General features: G+C 41.1%; 1 pseudogene; it reads right to left on the bottom strand.

Annotated features, from left to right (window-relative positions):
- Positions 1-207: 207 nt before the first annotated feature.
- Positions 208-9,391, bottom strand: LOC124971656 (ubiquitin carboxyl-terminal hydrolase 2-like; annotated as a pseudogene).

The following is a 9,391-nucleotide window of genomic DNA, read 5'->3' as shown; positions in this document are numbered from 1 at the left end:
CGGTGCCCTCAGAATCAGTAGCATTAAGGGGGCTCTTGGCTCTTGGATGCTTCCTGTACTGGACCGGTGAACAGGTCCAAGTAGACTGGTGCCAGCTCCTCAATGGTGCCATGATGCAGGCGACTATGCTCCCAGTAGGCTCCAGAGGGCGCTGTCTTCCCAGGAAGCGCAGGTGCTGGAGAGAGCCACAGGTGGACGAAGATCCCCTCACAGACTGGGAAGGGTGGCGTCGCCGGTGAGGACGTGACTGGAGGGCATGCGCATGACCCTGGAGTCACGGAAATTGAGCCATCTGCCTGTCACTGGATTTGGGCAGTAGGCTGGATAATAGCCACCCAAGGGGGTTCTGGAGTGATTAGACACAGTATACAGGTTATAAACAGTGTGGTTGATGTTTTCTCAGGCAAATTCTGTCAAATCCAGGTCTTTTAGTCGGGAGTTCACAAATATTGTGAGCTTGCTAGATCATATTCCGGATTCTGAGAACCACTTCTGGTGGAGCACCAAGATCCTTGGGAACCTCTGGATGGAGAACTTTATACATCTCTTTCTGGCTCGGTAGCAACAGCATGTTGGCTGTTCATCACATCAAGCACATCCTCTTTGGTGAAGAGCCTCATGTAGTCCATTAGTGTTATCTCAGGATAACCTTGCTTAGCAATGGGCAGTGAAAGGTCCCAGAGGGGATCAAAGACTAGAGCAGTAACTACATTGGTGCACCTCAGGGAGCTCTTTAGCTGCCCGACAAAGAGATCCCAAATCCGACTGTCCTCTTGTTCTAGATATTTCCTCTACATCTCGTTCTTTTACATCATCAGGACGATGATTGAGATTCTCAGGATCGAACTTCGACCTCACTGTACCTCGGTTCACCTGGTTGTGGAGCCCATCCAGAAGAATGTAAGGGAACTCTTGAGCAGGAATCCTGCTGATTATAACCAACAAGACGCTGTGCATATCTCTGGATCTGGGTCTTGAACTCAAATGGGCTCACCACATCATTGGGGGATGAAGTCCATGTTGCCTGGATTAGTTTTGCGAACTCTTTCAAGAGGGTTGTGTGTGCATCGCTGGTGTAGCTGAGGTCCCGCCGCTGGAGGCAGTAATCTCTCAGCTCCCCTACGTTGCTCAGGCACTGCGGAATCCAGTTCAGGAAGCACCAAGATGCTCGTTTCGAAGACCAGCCAAACCCTGGGCACTCTAAGAATTCCTGGCTTTGTTGAGCCGAAGCCCCACGAAGGTGGAGAGCAGTAGGAACCGGGAGAGTGAGGAGCATGGCGTCAGCTCCTTGGCGAGGGAGGGAAAAGAGGTGGCTGGGGGCTCCTTGGGCAGGATCTCCTATACGATGTGCGCATATTCGCGGGGTGGACGGCAGGCTCAGCCCTATGTCTAACAGTGGTCAGGTGGGCACAGGGAGTCCCTGCACGGTGCCACAGGCGGCACATCAAGACCAGTGAGGCCGCCACAGGACATTGTCCACGGTGCCCAGCGGTAACTGTTATGGCTGGGCCGACCATGCGCCCTTCCACCTCATCCTCCCCACCGCGCCGGCCCGGCTCTCGCGCTCCCGCGAACTCCCAAATGCACTTCTAAAAGGAAAATTAAATGGTGAATTCACTTTAGAAAATAGTTTGGCAGTTATAATAAGAATCAGTAATCCCACTTCTAGGTATATACCTAAAATAATTGAAAACGTGCTCAAACAAAATTGTGTAAATAAATGTTCATAGCAGTGTTAATCATTATAGTCCAGAAGTGATTATACCTAAATATATATACATCAATGGATGAATGAATCAACAAAATTTTGTATATCCATACAATGGAATATTATTAAACCATAAAAAGAAATGTTACTGATACATTCTACAACATTGATGAACTTTGAAAATATTTTGCTATATTAAAAAAAGTCACAAAATAGCACGCATTGTATGATTTCATTTTTAAGAAATGTCCAGAACAGGCCAATCTATAAAGGCAGGAAACAGATTAGTGACTGAGCAATGGGAAAATGGAGAATGACTGCTAATATGCCCAAGGTGGATTTTGGGAGTGTTTAACATGTTCCCAACTTAGATAGTGTTGGTGGTTGTACAACCTTATGAATATGCTAAAAATCACTGAATTATACAGGCTAAAATTTAAAACAATTAAAACAAATACACTGGCTCATATCATTGAACTTTGAGAACTTGTTAACCCATTTACTCATATTTTGGAGAAAATACCATATGTAGCCATCCATTCAGAAATGATCATTAAGTAAAGGTGAGTAATTTTCATGATTTGATAGCTACTGCATAGCTAGTTAGAAAATGATTAAAACTTAGGAGTTGTTCTTTATCATACAACTTGGAAAAGTTTGCCCCACTTTATCATCTGAAAGCATACTCTTAATTTTTTCAGCTTGTATCTTATCTAAAGCTGAGTTATGAAGGGAAAAAATAAAACATGTAACTTAAATGAAATATATTACATTCACTCTTCCAGATTTGTATTTTAGTAATCAAACCAAATCATCAGAGAGATGCACATTTAGACCACATTATTTTGTCTTTTTGTAGAGTTACTTTAATGAAATTACCCTTTGACATAGTGCTATCCACCTGCATTGAAGCGTATCATCAAAAAGAGTCACGTGGAACTAGCTACATATTATACTTCACTGCCAGGATGGTTTTGAGTGTTCTCTATAATACATTTTCCAATTACATAAAGGCCCACACCACTAATTTCTCTTCAGATTTAATACCAGGAAAACTGTTTTTTATGAAAATTTTGTTTGATAACACTCTTGGGAACACTGTGACTCTTGTCATTGCTTGTATTTGCCCCTTTGCTTTTGTTACTATGTAGGTCCAAGAAAATTTGTTGGTTATTTCCTTGCTGTATAAGATTGTTATGCATGCTTTGCACATTAAACTTATTCATGGCGTTATGTGTATCTTGTATTATGTTTAGCTCTGTAATACCATAAATCATGTTTCCTAGTGATGAAGTAATAGATGGGCAGACTGATTTTGATAGAGAAGGTAGTTAAATCAACAGATCCTGGCCGTGGCATCAGAGAGATTCATCATGCCAGCCAAAAATTTACTCCGACTCCACAAAAACCATTTCACAAATTCATACTGTTGCACAAAAAGTGTGAGAATAAGAATCAATGACTGGCTCAGTGCAACAAAACTACATGACAATATATGAATATACCACAGTGAATTTGACCTTTATGCATATCTATAAAGTACCAATTAAAAAGAACTATAAATAAATAGAAGGAAGACCAGTAGAGGAAGGGGAACAGGTGGAAGTAGGAGGAGAGGGAGAGAGGAAGAACTGGGGACTGTAGTGAAACAAATTATATTCTATATATGAATGGTTATGTCAAAATGAACCCTAATAAGATGTGTAACTATAATGTACCAATAAAAACACAAAAACCCTACAAGAGTTTTAATCACATTCACTTCCTATAGTCATCATTCTCATATTATACCTTGCTAATCAGTGATAGGAAAATGGGTTCTCATGTTCTGGAAGTTAATCTGTTATTGTAGGCACAATTTCCGTTAGTTATGAACTTGAAATATGAAAGCAATGTAAATGGCCCAGAGGTGTCAAGTGATGTGTGAATTTCAGAATATTTATCAACCCATTTCAGCAACATTAATATTTTTGTTTCAAATATCCAGTTAAATAGGAAATTTAAAGAATAATTATTTGCCTCAATTGTTTGTATCATACTGAAAGTTGTTGAAAAAGTTCTGGTTGTCCCTTCAAGATATTAAAAGAATAGGTCACATTATGCCTCATAAGTTGTTTGATCTTTCTGGAAATGGAAGGAATGACTGATTGATTGATTGATTGAATTTTTCTACTTTTTATTAAATTGTTTGGTGTCATGGCAACCCAGGCTTTGTCTCTCGCTTAAGAAGGAAGCAGATCATGACATTTTTATTACATGTCTTCAAGAATGACAGCCTCGACAAATCCTCCCTTGACATGGAGAAGTGTAATAATGTGCCCAGATGCTTGAGGTTGTGGCACTTGCGTCATTGGCAGAGCAAATGGTCAAATAACTGTCATCCTTTGCTATATGAGTGTTCCAGGAAGAAAACCATTTCCCTTGAGTGGTCTTCAGAATGACCAAGCAAATCTTTGCTTTTCCTAGCATATTCCAGATATGGTCTACAGGATATGAAATACATGAGTCAGAAGAGAAAAATCTCCAACATCTGAATATATGGCATATATATCCATGTTTTTTTATTAGAAACTTCTGGATGATAGATCAAATTTTGTACTAAATATTTCCTTGTGTAAGAGTTGCCAGTATGGTGCCTTTATAGCCTATGTTGGAACCACATAAAAAAGGGGATTCATTACTAAATTTTGTGAGCGTTGGGTCGTGCTTGCTGGGTTTTAACAAGATTGGGTTCACCAGTAGATTTGATTTCAGAGTTACCTGAAATAACCAGAAAACTAATTGTTCAATGGAACTCCAAACTCCAAGTTTTTACCTCAAACATGTCCCCAAGGCTAGTCTTCCCTATTTTAGTAAACGAAATTCTCATAAAATCAGTTATTGAAGCCAGAAAACCAGGAGCTATCCATTTACCTTCTTTCCTGTTACTCCTATTTTGAAATTCATTAGCAAACACTTTTTAGACATTATAAAATTGGTCTTTTGGAAAGACATTTCTCTCCATGTCCTCTGACTACCTCTCTCACATTATCATCTACATTGCAAACACAGCTTCAACTTTTGCCTTCCATTCCCCTAGAATTTAGTTTCTACTCCAGAATAAGAATAATCTTAAAAAATCATAAACTAGGATAGATCAGTGCCATGCTAATATCATAAGAGTGCATTCTCAATGCAGCATGAAAAAAGTCTCAAAGAGGGTGGCTGTGAGGTGTGCGTGGGGGCCTCTCCTTGCTCATCTATTGTGGATACCCATCTTGGGTGGTGACATGATTGCTCACGATGCCAGATGATGCCAATGAGTCATTTTTAGAATGCTGATCCTGAATTTATGAGAATCAGATTGCACTGAGTTATCAACACTGCCACACTGGGTTGTCGTTTGGAACACAGAAGAAGAGGGTCTAGGCGAGGGGCCCAGTCTGAGACCAGCCGGGTGGTCAGAAAAGCTGTGTGGTGCGCCATCCCGGGGGCCGGCGACGTCGGCCACGGCCGACTTTGCTTGACACACAGCTGGCTGAGAGACCTGCTCAAAGCCAGTGAGCTCAGTGTGAGTGCAGGTGGAGCTAGCTACAGGTGCCTCTCCTTCCCCGCGAGGGCAGGCAAGTGGGGAAAGACCCGTGGCTAAGCAGATGCAAACCGTGAGGTTCGGTGGGGGCGGAGGGGCACCAGACTCGTGCCAGAGTAGAGCAGCCAGGGGAGCCGGGAGCGATCCAACCTGAGTGGGCTCTGCCCGAACCGCTCACTCTCTTCTCTGCAGCGTTTCCTTTCCCCTTGGTGCGATGAGCATGCAAGTGGCAATGACTCAGTGCTGTCTAATTACCTCTGCCCTCAGTGACCCTGGCTCCCGAGGGATGAGGACTCGGGGACCAGCCTCCCACCCCCAGGTCAGACAAGGTCACCCATTGGCGTCGTTCAAAAGAAGATGAGCCCGTTTTAATAGGGTCCTCTCATCTCTAGGTGAGTGTGGGAACACTGTGCCAGGAAGGAAAATAATTGCATTTTCTCCCGAAGCCGCCAGAAATAATTTCTACTTTAATGGTGAAAACAGGTCTCCTTGCATCTCTGGACGTTTTACATTGCAGGCTGTAATGAGCGAGAAAACGTCTTTCTTTTAATAGCTAATCCTCTGATGCTCCGTGTCTGGAAGGTGAGGTGATGTGGCAAATTATCGTTGTCGAAGAGAGAGATTGAGCCAGGAACAGCAGCCCCTCTCCGTCCACCGCGTCACTTAGCTCTCGTTAGCATGGCCAGAAAATCGGGGCTTGTTTGCCACAGGACGTTGTTTTGACCGTGGCCATGGCCGGGGACAGCCCCACCCTGATGCAGGAGGAGAGGAGGGGATGGGAGACATCCTGCCCCCACCTCTCCCAGTGGCACCAGAGTCCTTGGGCTGGATTAACTGTGCATCTCCATTAGGGGGGCACCCCATCTGCCACCTCCTCTTCAGCCACACACCCCACCCTGTGCCCCCCACCCCCAGACATTCCCAGGAGTGCCAAGGAGCCTGGGCGAGTCTTTGTCCTAGAGTGAGCGTGACCTCCGGGTCTTCTCCAGGATCAGGGTTCACCAGGGACCCAAGGGGCAGGCAGGGAGGGAGATGGGTACTGAGCTGACAGCGGGCCATCCTCAGGCCTCCTGCCCACAGTCGGCACTTTCCCTGGGGCTGGATCCTCCTGCCTTGACCCCTTCTTCTAACTCCTCCCTCAGGGCCCTTCCTTTCCGTTTTGGAGTGTGATTCTCCCCGCAGGTTTGCCAAGGTAAATTCGCGGTGCTCTTTAAGCTGAAGCTCCCACCTCACTCTTCTTTCTCATGTGCGGGGAGCTGCCTTGACCTTCTGGTTGCTTTCCATTCTGTACATGTGAGGAGATGTCCTCCTATATAAGGAACCTTCTATCATTTTAAAAAATCTTCCTTTACTTTGGAAGTCTTATTTCACAAGTGTTTTTCTTTCCTGAACTTCAGGTATTTGACATTTAGCAAGTTTAAATCCACACATATGTTACCATATTTTCAATGGAGGCGGGCTGATTGTTTTTCCACAGAGCATTCTTTTGGTTGTTTGTTTTAGTAGAGTTGCAAGATAATCCCATCAGTGTAGATGCATTTGAATGTTGTAATAACAGTGTTAGGATGTACTTTTTGTATTGTGATTAGGCATATGGGGTTTTTTAAATTCTAAACTAGCCAAATGCTCTATATTGGCCCTTTCTTTTAGTGTGAACGTGCATCTCCAAGATGATTACCTAAACAGAGGTGCAATTTTGTGGATTACATAGACTTTCTTGCATATGTGAATTTCATGACCCAGTGAATTTATGGATAGACTAGGAAGATCTGTATTAAGTTAACCTGAATTTAGATTTCAAATGTCTATTCTGTGAGTGGTTCATAAAGCTCTGTGTTACTATGGATAACAGAGAAAAATGCTCTTGCCTATAAACATTCAAAACATTGAACTAATGTTATTTCTGTAGACCTTTCCTTTCTTGCATGGTAACAAGGACAAGATTTAATGCCAGGGCAACTGCCTGATGGTATAATTTCTTCAAATAAAATTTGACATCTTGTTTGGCTTTCTGCATGACTCCTGAAGGAATATTAAAAATAATATACAGCACTACGTAATGCTCAGAAAACACATTTAGCTCTAAGAAAAGGAAACCCACATTAAGGTCTTATTCTTGACACAAATACTGTAGTGCCCCTAGGAGCTGGGATAATCTGAAGTCACAAACTCTTGTAATGAAATTTTGATTTTTGTTTAGCTTTCTCTTTCAAACATTACAAACTTGTATTAAGCATTGGTGTTAGGCAATATTTTTATTAAGAAATTCACTAAAACAGAATCCCAGAATGTTGATTTCAGGAACAACCTTTGAAAGCATGTGTTTTAAAATCCTTATTTTGCAAATGGGGACTCTTGAGAACAGATGCAAAGATCCTCATGGAGATACTGACATACTCCAGTCCATTGCTCCATGACAACGGATAATTGGCCTTTCAGCTTATGCCAATAAGCCCTATTATGGTGTTCATGGTAGAATCTATTAAAATGTATCCTCAACCCAGACCTCATTCCTCTTCCATATTGCAGTCTTATCCTGATAAATAATGTGATGTGGTGTTTTATTGATTTCCCTCTGAGGCACAATTTTAAAAGGTGGGTGGGAGAGATGGCTTTGCCTTTGACAATGAATGAGAGACAGGTGTTTCATTTACCTGTGTAGTAATTGACACATTATAGGTTCCCAATGAGTAATGAAATATAAATCTCATTCTTCATCCAGTAATTTGTCATTGCTCTCAATTTTGAATCATATGATTTTTATTAGTATGATTTTTCAATTCATTCTTTAAATAGACCTATGCTTCTAGAATCCAAACACTGTGCCTTATATCCATCTCACGCTGGTTGTCTTTGACTCTGTTCATTATGGGAACTTTTGTATCAGTGGTTCCCAAAGTTGTGTATAAGAATCACTCGTGGAAATTTTAAAATGATATTTGCTGGATACTTTGTGAATTAATTCACTCATATGACATTCTAGGCAAATTAATGTATAGTGATAGAAAATAGATCAGTATTTGTTTAAAGCCAAAGATGGGATGAATTGACTGGGATGGGGCAGGAGAGAACTTTCTGGGTGTGATGGCAATGTTCCATATTGTGAAATGGTAGCTACATGTCAGTACATATCAGTTCAGTGAGTAATTTGTCCTTACTCACTGAACTGTTCATTTAAACTGAGTGCATTTTGGGATGAAAATTATACCTCAGTCAAGTTGACTACCTCTCAAATAAACAATACACATGCAATGAGGGTCCACACAGATTCTGGATAAGTAAATTAGTATGTAGTTCCAGTATCAATATATGGAATTTATATGAGCAGCCATGGTTGAGAACTTTTCTTCCAGATACTAAGTCTAAGGTAAGTGTTGTCTGATTGGCTTGTTAGATTTCAAAACAAATATTTTAATCTTCTACATTTAAATTAATATCATAAAACACCATTTTCAGAAGTATGTTTAAATTAATTGACCTACTATAAGAGTGTTAGCAAAAACTTCTTTAACCCCTGTGAAATACAAATAAATACATCTTTATTTTTGTCTTAGCTTTCTGTTCCCCTCCGTGTAGGCTATTTCCCTCTCTATTATTGGTTCATCTCCATTGCTTTGTGTTCTTATCACTGTTACTGTTACAAAAAATGCATTCAAGTGAATGCTGTCCATGAAGGGCACTTTCTTTGTGTCAGAAGTACCTAATATTTTAAAATATGCATCTTTGAAAAGTGTAACATTTTAGCAAAAGTATGGTATTATACACAAAGCACTGTGTGACAAAATCTTAGAGGACATTGAAAACTTTAATTCTATGGTCATGTTAAATTAGTGGATAACTTATCTCAAAGTATAGCTTAAAGGAATCAATAAAAAAAAAGAATTTGTTCATTACTACATTAAAAAATCATGCCATTATAAAGTAATGAAAATGTCTGTTTGAGATCATGAGAAGTCTTAATTCAATTGATCTCAATACCCCACATAGGGACAGTAGACGTAGTCCTTGTGGATCTGGATCCAGTACCCGAATTATTTCCTATATGCACTTCTTACCATGTATTGTTACCTTGTTACCTCTAACTTCAGGGCAGGAATTCTACGTTTCGTATCCAT

This window comes from Sciurus carolinensis, chromosome X (assembly GCF_902686445.1).
Source record: "Sciurus carolinensis chromosome X, mSciCar1.2, whole genome shotgun sequence".
Taxonomy (NCBI): Eukaryota; Metazoa; Chordata; class Mammalia; order Rodentia; family Sciuridae; genus Sciurus; species Sciurus carolinensis.
This window is presented reverse-complemented; position numbering and strand designations above follow the sequence as displayed.